This window comes from Schistocerca americana, chromosome X (genome assembly GCF_021461395.2).
Source record: "Schistocerca americana isolate TAMUIC-IGC-003095 chromosome X, iqSchAmer2.1, whole genome shotgun sequence".
Taxonomy (NCBI): Eukaryota; Metazoa; Arthropoda; class Insecta; order Orthoptera; family Acrididae; genus Schistocerca; species Schistocerca americana.
Window position 1 is genome coordinate 234,689,615 of NC_060130.1, and position 12,785 is coordinate 234,702,399.

Consider the following 12,785-nt stretch of genomic DNA (forward strand, 5'->3'; position numbering starts at 1 on the left):
ATACGGCAAGATATAGGTCTTTTTCCTGCGCGCTGTTCGAGAGGGAAATAATAGAGAACTATTGTGAAGATGGTTCCATGAATCCTCCTCCAGGCCCTTAAGGGGGGATGTAATGGATTTTGGTCCAAAAAATCGATTTTTCAAAAATGTTTTTTTCTTGATATACACAGTTTCATCTATGTTGTGTGTGAATTTTATCGTGATAGCAGCTTCAGAAATGCCTTTAAATTGTGAAACTGATTAACTCAGCACTGGCGGCCACACCCAACTTTTGCGGCATTTGGGAAACTGCTTGCTTCAGCGGAATTTTTGTCAGTTTGAAGGCTACTTTCTTTCGATATCTTTTGCTGACATCTGTATCTCTGGCTGAAAACTTTCTTGCGTGTGTTTTTTTTACCTTTTGACAATACTAACATATATAAGTAGGTGGAAGGTTGAATTCGCAAACTTTTACTTGGAAGTCAAGATTTATGCATAGTGGGCGGTGGGAAAACTGTGTTTAGGAAACGGAGGTTTCATTGAAATCGGTTTACCAACAAGAGAGAGAAAGCAGCTCGAAATGAAGAACATAAGCCCTCAGCTTCATCATCGAAAATTGGGACAGGAGAATTGTACAGGTGCGTGAATGATGATGATATAGATTCCACTGGATTCAGACTTATTGATTTAGGGGTTCATCACCGGGCTATAAGAGTTTCATCTTCATGTGTCAGCTGTGAAAACAGGGAATGCATGATTGTTATTGAAGAAAGAAGAGTGTGAATAGCTTGTGTTTTTAAATTAATCTGTAATTCGTGTGGCTGTGAATTTTCATTTTCCTCTTCCAAAAAACTTACACTGGTACCTATGAAAGCAGTTTTAGGTTAGCGTATGCTCTGAGATTCCTTGGACAGGGCAGGGAAGGAGGTAATTTATTGTGTGGTTTTCTGAACATGTCTCCACCTTGTGCCAGATTTGAAAAAATAAATTAAGACATGACTGATGTTGCATGCGATACTTTCAAAGTTTCTATGAAGAAACTAGTGAACAAATTGGTGGAAATTAACCAAAATAAATTGATCCTGGGGTAGATATTCATGGCAGTGAATCTCCTACAAATGTTACTGACCTGTATGTGTCTGTAGATGGGACCTGGATGAAAAGGGGTCACATATCTCTGTATGAAGCTGCACCTGTTATTGGTATTGACTCAGGTAAAGTTATAGATGGAGAAATTATGTCTAAATATTGCCACCAGTGTGCAACAAGGAGAATGTCCTACAATAAAGACAGTGAGAAACTGTGGCATGAAAAGCAAGCAGTAGCATACTCTAAAAATTATAGTGGCTCAAGTGGGGACATGGAGGCTGCTGCAGTTGTGAGGATGTTCTCCAGATCTGAGGACCAGTATGGTGTTAGATATACTAAATACCTTGGTGATGGGGACTTCTCTTGGTGCAAAGCTATAACAGATAAAAGTCCGTACATTACAATAATTGAAAAGTTGGAATGTGTTGGTCACATCCAAAAGAGGCTTGCTTGGTAGGCTTTGTCGCTTGCTGAAAGAGAGGAAAGGTGAAGTACTTGAGGATGGAAAACCACTAGGAGGAATAGACAGGCTTACTCTGAATGAAATTGATTCTCTTCAGTTATTTTATGGGAGAGTTATCAGGAAAACCACACGTAATTTAGAGGCAATGAGGCGTGTGATGTGGGCAGCGTTTATCCACAAACTATCCACTGACCGAACACCAATGCACAATATGTGTCCGAAAGAGGATTGGCGCGAGTTCAACAACAGAAATGAGACGTATTCACATAAACACTCATTACCAGAACCTGTTATGAATGCAATTAAACCCACATTCAGGTTTCTTGCAAACCCTGACTTATTGAGGAAGAGTCTTCACGGAAAGACACAAAATGCAAATGATAGCCTGAATAATTTAATTTGGATTAGATGCTCAAAAAGGACACTCTGTGGACTTGAAGTACTCAAAATAGGTGGATAATGCAGTTTTATGTTACAATATAGGAAATAAAGGCAGAATTGAAGCGCTGAAGAGAGTTGGTACAGATCCTGGCGTGTTTACAACAAAAGCATTTTACACCATCGACGAGAGCAGGGTCAAGGAAGCTAACAAATCAGTGTTTTACCTGCAACTACAGGCCAGGCAGATTCGGAGAGGAGAGAAGAGAAATCTGGAGGATGAGGAGTTTCAGTATGGAGGTAAACTTATTACATGTAGAACTATGACAAGAAAATCTTTGAACCTCATTGTCTCTGTTTTACATTTTTTACGTTATTAGAAGCCTTTTCTCAAAAATCATATGCGCTAGTGCTATGAAATTTTCAGGAATTGTTCGCAACGTGTTGCTGTCTCCCTGGAACTAAAAAATACGAGGTCCTGCAATTACAATCTGATTTTTAAAGGATGATTGTATTTAGAAAAAAAGTTAATTTTGGATGTGCAAAATTAAAAACTCTGTTAATGATACAGTTTGTACCATAAATTAATAACTGTAGTTTAGTGGTCTTATAGTCTTCTCAGGACACTACAATGAAATATTCAGATTAATTGCATGATTAGAATTTCAGCTATGCCTTTTTATAAAAACGGCAATAAAAAATAAAAAATTAAAAATTCTAATTACTGGCTAAATGTGAATCCCGGATATTTTATTATATTTTTCCGTTAAACACAACTCTTTTGCTCTACACATGCAAAATTTTGGATTTGAACATTAATAAATATGGCTGTAATGATGTTTTAAATATTTACATTTTCCGTTACATCCCCTCTTATGTATGATTTACGGAGTAGATGTAGATGAAGGTATTGACAGCTGTGCGATGAAATGTGTTTGTACAGGAGCACAGTTAAAATACATTGTCTTTATTGTCACGAACTTTATTGTCTAAACCGAAAATATTCTTGATGAACGAAAAGCACTTTATTGTTTATGTTCTACTGTGTATGTGTGACATTGCGTCAATTATTGGGGGCGATCTGCAGGTTGCAATATTCTTGAAAAGTCAAGTTTCCCAAGATAACTAGCAATTCTTTTTATTACGATTACTGTTTCCAATATGACTAAGCTGTCATCATCGGATCTTGTAACATTATTAGATGTACATGTTTTTACAACAATGAAAGTCACATAATTATGTTGCATCAAAAAAAATGTTCAAATGTGTGTGAAATCTTATGGGACTTAATTGCTAAGGTCATCAGTCCCTAAGCTTACACACTACTTAACCTAAGTTATCCTAAGGACAAACACACACACCCATGCCCGAAGGAGGACTCGAACCTCCGCCGGAACCAGCCGCACAGTCCATGATTGCAGCGCCTTAGGCCGCTCGGCTAATCCTGCGCGGCTATGTTGCATCAAATTGTTATAAAAAGTGGCAGGAAACACCATCACGAAGTCGCCATTGTGGTGCCGAGTGGTTAGTGTATGCTGGGACATCAGTGAAACATGTTGTATATTTCAGTCGTGTGGTATTTTATTCATGACGTGCTGATGTTTCCTGTCACTTTTCATTACAATTTGATGAAACATTTCTTTGTGATTTTTAGTGTTGTAAAAAACATATACATCTAGTAATGTTACAAGATTCGATGATGCCCGCATGGTTCTGTCGAAACAGATAATGGCAATAAAAGGAATTACTAGCGATCTTGGCAAACTTGATTTGTCAAGAATAATATTAATTCATTGAATCAGCCTGTTTTCGGCTTACAAAGCCATCACCAGAGTCGAAGTCTGATGATGAACTTGTAACCCTTAAACCGGTTAACTCAATAAAATAATCTTGTAGACTATAAGCAATTAGTGCTTTTCATTTATTATAATCTTGGTCTAGCAAGAAACAAGGAAGAATCAGTTAATATGAATGTAGTCTTACGCACTAACATTGACTTCAGTTGGCTGAACATTCCAGATCAACATTCAATCTCGCGGATCCCAATATTTTCATCTGTGCCATCCAAACACATTCCGTCACCAGACTGAAGGTCTCAAACTAACACTATATTAATGCTGGGGAACCGCTCGACTCGATGGAACTAATTTCTAAAAATATACTACCAGAATATATAGAATGGTATACAGGAAACTATTAAGCATTTCAGAATAGAATACAAATTTACATTCCTCCGGAATGTGCTTATTAGTAGAAATTAAGATGCCTGACATCCGTGCTTCACGGGAAACGATAAATTTCTTAAACGCACTTCACTGAAGGGAGACAGGTTTCTATTAGGGTATCATAGAGTGACACTGAACCGAAAGAAATGTTTTAATCACTGTACAAGAGAATCTTCATCATAATGCTTATTTTCTTCTAGAAGATGACTGAAAATGAAGGTAGGAATGTAAATTGTTGCTCTTTGTGTATTAATTAAGACACTATGTCTCTTTTATAACTAGAGAATACTGCAACAGTGAGAATGTTCCACACTCCTTTAAATTTTTAACAGAACATTTCACCTGCGTAAACGAATTCGACATCTCCTGCGTAGAGGAGTATATCAAAAAGAAGAGAGTAATTTTCTACATGTAAAGTTGTACAGCATAGCAGGCTCTCGATCCTGATGAAAAGTGAACATTGCACAACGGAACACAGATATAATTGTTTGTTCCGTCTTTTAAATTTTTGCCCCGATATTTTTGGGGAAAATGTTAGCAAAACACTTAATGATTCCAGAATGAGATTTTCACTCTGCAGCGGAGTGTGCGCTGATATGAAACTTCCTGGCAGATTAAAACTGTGTGCCGGACCGAGACTCGAACTCGGGACCTTTGCCTTTCGCGGGCAAGTGCTCTACCAACTGAGCTACCCAAGCACGACTCACGCCCCGTCCTCACAGCTTTACTTCTGCCAGTACCTCGTCTCCTATCTTCCAATAGGAGACGAGGTACTGGCAGAAGTAAAGCTGTGAGGACGGGGCGTGAGTCGTGCTTGGGTAGCTCAGTTGGTAGAGCACTTGCCCGCGAAAGGCAAAGGTCCCGAGTTCGAGTCTCGGCCCGGCACACAGTTTTAATCTGCCAGGAAGTTTCACTTAATGATTGTTACATCACTATTTGCCTGCTTTCAAGAGCTCTCGAAAGATGTTACATAACTCTGTAGCTGTTTACGTATCTCGGCAGGTAATATACACTGTCCAATCACATTAATGTGACCACCCATCAAAAATCTGAATAACCAGATTTTCCAGCGCAGACCCTTGCGAGACGTGCAGGAAGAGAGTCAGTGAGGTTCTGGGAAGTAACGACAGGGATGTGGAACCATGCCAATTCCAGTGCCGCGGCACTCGCGCTAGGTTTGTAGGATGAGGATCCACGGCACGACCAGCCCGATCGAAGTTGTCCCACAACTTTCGACTGGCTTTAGATCGGAGTAGTTTGGTGGCCACGGGAGTACGGTAGACCCAAGGATACATGCGTATTGTACTGATCCATTGTGCGTCCCAGAATGACGAGATATCCCAGAGAATCACCCGAAAGTATTCCCCACGCCATAACGCTCTCTCTTCCGGCCTGGACGCCTTAGCTTTCAGACGTTTCACGCCGTACACGCCAACGGCCATCTCTCCGCTGGAGCATGAAACGTGATCATCTGAGAAGGCCATTTGGTGCCACTCATGAACGTCCAGTTGCCGTACTGGCGAGCAAATTCCAGTCTTCGTCGCCGATGAACAGAAGTCAGCTTGGGTACGTCTCCTGTTCCATAGTGCAACACAGCTTCCTTGGCGCCAGTTTTGAATAGCTCCATTTTGCGACGTACGCTATACTTTAACCACGACGGCACACGAACTCGTTACAAACATAGCCGTTTCGGAAATGCTTCCAGCCTTGGCTCGAAAGTCAATTATCATGCCCTTTTCGACGTCAGATAAATCGCCCCGTTTCCGCATTACGACAACGACTGCACTGTTTTCTGTGTCCCCCCGACACGCTTTATATACCATTCCCTGCTAGTTCTGCCACCTGCCGTCTGTTAGTGGCTATTGCACGTTGACGCCGTACATACGCGGTGCCCACATTAATGTGAGTCAACCATATACACTACTGCCCATTAAAATTGCTACACCAAGCAGAAATGCAGATTATAAACGGGTATTCATTGGACAAATATATTATACTACAACTGACATGTGATTACATTTTCACGAAATTTGGGTGCATAGATCCTGAGAAATCAGTACCCAACTACCTCTGGCCGTCATAACGGCCTTGATACGCCTGGACATTGAGTCAAACAGAGCTTAGATGGCGTGTACAGGTACAGCTGCCCATGCAGCTTCAACACGATACCACAGTTCATCAAGAGTAGTGACGGGCGTATTGTGATGAGCCAGTTGCTCGGCCACCATTGACCAGACGTTTTCAATTCGTGAGAGATCTGGAGAATGTGTTGGCCAGGGAGCAGTCGGACATTTTCTGTATCCAGAACGGACCGTACAGCACCTGCAACATGCGGTCGTGCATTATCCTGCTGCAATGTAGGGTTTCGCAGGGTTCGAATGAAGGATAGTGCCACGGGTCGTAACACATCTGAAATGTAACATCCACTGTACAAAGTGCTGTCAATGCGAACAAGAGGTGACCGAGACGTGTAATCAATGACACCCCATACCATCACGCCGGGTGATACGCCAGTATGGCGATGACGAACACACGCTTCCAATGTGCGTTCACCGCGATATCGCCAAACATGGATGCGACCATCATGATGCTGTAAACAGAACCTGGATTCATCCGAAAAACATGACTTTTGTCATTCGCGCACCCAGGTTCGTCGTTGAGTACACCATTGCAGGCGCTCCTGTCTGTGGTGCAGCGTCAATGGCAACCGCAGCCATGGTCTCCGAGCTGATAGTCCATGCTGCTGCAAACGTCGTCGTACTGTTCGTGCAGATGGTTGTTGTCTTGCAAACGTCCCCATCTGTTGACTCAGGGATCGAGGCGTGGCTGCACGATCCATTACAGCCATGCGGATAAGATGCCCGCCATCTCGACTGCTGGTGATACGAGGCCGTTGGGATCCAGCACGTCGTTCCGTATTACCCTCCTGAACCCACCGATTCCCTATTCTGCTAACAGTCATTGGGTCTCGACCAACGCGAGCAGCAATGTCGCGATACGATAAACCACAATCGTGATAGGCAACAATCCGACCTTTATCAAAGTCGGAAACGTGATGGTATGCATTTGTCCTCCTTACACGAGGCATCACAACAACGTTTCACCAGGCAACGGCGGTCAACTGCTGTTTGTGTACGAGAAATCGGTTGGAAACTTTCCTCATGTCAGCACGTTGTAGGTGTCGCCACCAGCGCCAGGCCTTGTGTAAATGCTCTAAAAAGCTAATCATTTGCATATCACAGCATCTTCTTGCTGTCGGTTAAATTTCACGTCTGTAGTTCGTCATCTTCACGGTGTAGCAATTTTAATGGCCAGTAGTGTAGTTACGAGAATTAACCTAACAGTAATAAATAAACGCTCAGTTGCTTTGTATGACTTGTCCCTTGCTGCGCTACTTAGAACCGTTATGACAGATTACTCAGGACACATTGGGTTGTTAACTTCAGAATTCGATGTTTCTTGAATAGGATCCTACATCAATTGCGGCCTTGCAAAGGAATCATCCCAGAATTCGCTTTGAACTGTTTATTATGAGTGCGGGAAAATGAAGATGGTCAAAGGTGTAGCTGAAACGCTTTCCGAATGCGTCTCCAGTGCGCTAGCCACTACCACACGACACTTTGCACTGGTGGTGCTAATGGTTTAGCATGTAGCACCATAGGAGCTCACAGAATAGAAATAACGAGGAGGAAAAAGCTTCTACGTACCAATTCAGTCTCGGTGAACGCTGTTCGCTTGTCAAAGGTAGCAGCATTCCAATTTTGCTTACAATCTGCAACTTGGGTATTTATGGAAAGTTCCTTAATGACCTCCTTTCCTTGTAACCGTATTTCCGCTCTTTTCTAGCTGTTTCATCTCGCGCATTACTTCGCAAAACTCTTCCTTCGAACGTAATCAAGTGATGCGTAATCCGCCTCGGGATTCTATCAAAATGCTCAGAGTAGCAACATGCTTCCGACTTTTTTTTTTGTATCTTTTCTGTAAAGGAACCACTCCAGACTTGTTTACTTCGTTATCACAGTTATTGGAGCGTCGCAGGCGTGTTTGCTAACGCATAGCCCACATTAAAGAAGAAAGTGTGAAACAGCAGCGGCCGTAAAAGGTGTTGGCGGCGGAGTAGGTTTTTTGAGTGAGAAGAGTAAACGGTGGTCCGGGCCAGCGGCAGGTAGTCGCGCTGGCACACGCGCCGCGCAGTAAACAGTCCACCCCTCCCCAGCGCCACACACACTTCTAAATATTTAATTTAAATACGAGGAATGTCATAAACAAAGCAGGCGGGAGTCTTCCTGGATAACAACGGCGGATGTAGCTTACAGGCGGAGGCGAATGCACCAATAACCCCATGGCAGATGCACTTTTTTCCGCTTCCTCGGGTTTCCATTGCGTGATACACAGTGAAATAGGAATTCGTGAGCTCTGTTACACACTTTTGTGGCTTTGCGGGATGTCTTTCATATTTCTCATATTAAGAGAGTCATTCCATACAAATAATTTCGTTTTAACTAGGTAACTGGTGAGCTACCCTACAGCTGAATTCTAGAACTGTTACAGTGCGTCCACAGTTCCAGTTACAGACGTCCAGGGTTTCTAACAGTGGACTCAGTAGATAGGTTTTTATTTTTTTTTTTTTATTTTGAGCTTTTCCTCATTACAGAGGCGTATATCCAACATAATAATTTACTCTGAAATTACTATACAAAGAATAAACGTTCTTAAACTATATTTTCAAAATATTCCTCCAGATGTTTCGATCTTGAGTGTCCTCTTCCCCTGCGCCCATTCTCCTTAGTGTGTGATGTACATTTTGGAGCCAGGTGGTCATAAGTCGTCGTCTTCTTCTTCTCCCCTCCGGTTCCCACTCTAGTATCAATTTTGGTATTCTGGCTTCCTCCATTCGTCTTACATGGTCGTACCACTGTAATTTCTTCCTGTCTATTACATCATATATTCTTTCTTCTATTTCCATTCTCCTTATCATTTCAGTGTTCCTTATCTTCTCTTTCCTGGAGAGTCTTGCCGATCTTCTCCAGAAGTCCATCTCTAGAGCTTGTAATTTTTTAATGTGCTCCAGGTCTCCGTTCCATACAGAACCACGCTCTCTAATGTAGATTTGTATATTAATTTTTTAGTTATGCTCATTACATTCATGCTCCATAAGACTTAGTTAAGTATTCCAATGACCTTCCGTGCCGGCCGGAGTGGCCGAGCAGTTCTAGGCGCTACAGTCTGGAACCGCGCGACCGCTACGGCCGCAGGTTCGAATCCTGCCTCGGGCATGGATGTGTGTGATGTCCTTAGGTTAGTTAGATTTAATTAGGTCTAAGTTCTAGGGGACTGATGACCTCAGAAGTTAAGTCCCATAGTGCTCAGAGCAATTTGAAAAATTTGACCTTCCGTCCGCTACTAATTCTTTTATTGATTTCTGACTCTGATTTTCCCCCCCATTTCTAAAATGAATCCAAATAACAGAAAGTGTTTATCTTCTTGATTTTCTTTCCTTCAATGTATAGCTCATCTGAATCACTTCGATAGGAGATCTGTTTTCTGAAATGTACATACCGTTTGGATGTGTAATAACTATGAAGATCGGATCACTTGGAAATATGCCTCTTCACGGTACGTACACAGCGGAACGAATGAGCACTGAACTGTGTGATCTACTGGAGGCTCCAAGTGGCGATCGAACTTTACTTGCATCAGGTATCTCTGCTACGCATGCTTTCATACGCAATGTACACCGGCACTGGTGTGTGCTGAATAATTTTTGCTGCCGCCACAACTAGTGCAAGGAGTTCTTCCCACCGTGCAAGAGTCTCATACGCAAGACTTTTCATGTACTACCAGAAGAAAATGTCTAGAGTTAAATCTAGCGACCATGGTGGCCAAGGAGATGGACCACCTCGACCTATCCACCTTTCACCGTCTGTGTTGTTGTAAAGTCCGGGGACGACACGTGTAAAATGAGCGGATTCACCATGATGTTGGAACCACATTTCGTGACAGAGTGACAGTGGCAGATCTTTCATTAGCCCAATGAGTAGCTCTTGCAGGAAAGTCATGTGACTGAGACCTGTTAGGCAGTACGGAAGAACGTACTGGTCTATGAGACGACCATCAATTGTACCAGCCAATGCATTCATAACGAACCGTTGATGAAATCAACGTAAGTATGTGACATCGATATATTCGTCATTCCAAATATGTTTTTTCCGCTGGTTCAAATTAGTCATCCTGTTGGAAAGAACTTAATCTGTGAAAATAATGCAGCAAGGAGATTCGGGCGAAGCTATGGTTCAAATGGTTCAAATGGCTCTGAGCACTATGGGACTTAACATTTATGGTCATCAGTCCCCTAGAACTTAGAACTACTTAAACCTAACTAACCTAAGGACATCACACAACATCCAGTCATCACGAGGCAGAGAAAATCCCTGACCCCGCCGGACGCTGTGGTGAAGAAACCACTTACAGAAATGGACACGTAGCTGAAAATCTGCTTGAGTCAGTGCATACAAGTTCTGTCGGTGGTAAGGTTGGAACTGCTGGTCGTGCAGAGCACGCCAGGTGCTCTCGTGGGGCGCTTTGATGGCACAGCCAATTTTTGGAGCACACATAATCGGGATCTCTTCTACGTGATGAAGGACGTCCCGATCAGGGTCAAAAGTGAGACGCATCCATGGAGCACCAAAGTCAACTCTACTATTTGTGAAGTCACCAATATTATAGTCGGACGAAAAGTAATTTTTATGTGATATAATTACAACAGGGATTGACGACGGGACCCTCTCCTCATTTTGTGTGCGTACTGTGAATCGGGAGAAGTGAAAGTGATCCTATCTTCATATTTATTTTATATCCAAACGGTACATATCCGAACATGGGTTCCGTATCAAGATTTTATTCACTAAGGCCTCTCTACAAACCCTGGAAGCCTGTAATAAGAACTGTGAAATATTTTATATTAAGAATGAGGTAGAGGCTTCTTTTAATCAAACTACATGTAAAGTTTGACCCGTTTCATTTAAGAATAGCGTATGAGAAGATTTATTCTACACCTGTGTGCGGGATATTATTAGTTTCGGTCGACATTGTTTCCAGATTGATCCAGTTCTGTTAGATTGTCCTTAGCGAAGAGGAAGCAAGCTTCTCAGATTCAGGAATATCAGTTGTGTGAAACACATCTTACTGTCGTCATACATGACATCTTGCACACTATAGATGCAAATGAACAGGAAGATTTCATCTTCTCAGATCTGCGAAAGGTATTCGAAAAAGTGATGCAAGTCAGCAAGATAAGTCTCTATAGAATATTTTCGCAAATATATAATTGGGTCGATGAATAATTGACTAAAAGAATCCAGTGACTTGTACAGGACTGTGAACGGTAATCAACAAAGAAAGTAATATCATCTGTGCCCAATATAGCGTCTAATGTTTGAAATTACACAAACTAGCTATCAGGTAGGATCAACGTACATTAAGATTGTTCGCCGCCGAACTGAATTGCCCACAGAGAAGAGTAGTCGTTGGACGGTACTAAGGAAACACAGAAAGACTCAAACTTTTCACTTTTTGCAATGAAAGGCTGCTATCGCTGTTGCAAAGGGAAAGAGCTCGGTAGTATCTGATTGCAAGAAGAGCGGTGAACAAGTTGAGCACGTTGCATCGTACATGTATTTGATTATAAAGCTCAGAAGCGATATGAAATGTGACGATCACGTAAAATCAGTACTAGGGTAGGCGAATGGCAGACTTAGATTTGTTGGAAGTGATCCAGGAAAAAGCAATGTACCGGTAAAAGAAATCCCATACAAGAAGCTATTACATCCAATTCTACAGTATTTTTATAGTATTTGAAGTCGGTATCAAATAGACATGACAAAACGCATGGAATGAATTCAGAGACGGGATGCTGGAATCATAGTAGGTCGGCGCAGCCCATATGAAACTGCAAAAAAGTGCTCGGGGAATTTAAATGGGAATCTTTGGAATAAAAGCAATGCAGTTCTCGTGAAAACTTGTTGGGTAAATTTGGAGAACCAACATTCGAAGAAGACTGTGCACCCAGTATGCTGCCACCAAATTATATCTCACGCAGGGCTCATGAGACTAAGAAAAGAGGGTTTACAGAGAGATTAAGACATTTATTTTTCAATCGCATCTTACGATAATGTAATAGGACAGAAAACCGATAATACTTGTATCACGTAGCCTGCGTCGTGCAATGTATAGTGACTTGTGAAGCATGCAAGTTGTCCTGGTCAATATTCATGGATACGACAGGGACGCTCATTTGAAACAGTAAACTTGATATGGACATATGCGTCATTCTGAATGGTTTCCGAGATAGAACACATTTATAACTATAGAAGACGCAGTGTAGAAGAATGATGTGGTTTATGATGTAGCCGTGAAACAGTAAGTGCAATTCATCCTCAACTAAGGGTTATTAGGGCTACCCAGTCATTAATAAAATGTTGATGGTGTACACCAGCCAGCCACAAATTGATTTTATGATAATTTGTTCAAAAAATGCCGTTACTAGTTTCGACTTTATGCAATTCATCATTAGACGACGTTCATTCTTTAGTCAGACCATACGATGTATTGGTTTACTGGTACGTTGCCCTAGGATAAACAATAATTCACGG

General features: G+C 41.9%; 1 protein-coding gene and 1 non-coding gene across 3 annotated transcripts in view; one reads left to right on the forward strand and one right to left on the reverse strand.

Moving 5' to 3' along the window:
- LOC124555739 (neurogenic locus protein delta) overlaps window positions 1-12,785 on the reverse strand; it is a 1,375,052-nt gene that overhangs the window by 1,351,216 nt on the left and 11,051 nt on the right. The gene's annotated exons all lie outside the window — the stretch shown is intronic.
- Trnas-cga lies at window positions 4,946-5,020 on the forward strand. Its single transcript has one exon. It is a non-coding gene; the product is annotated as a tRNA-Ser (tRNA).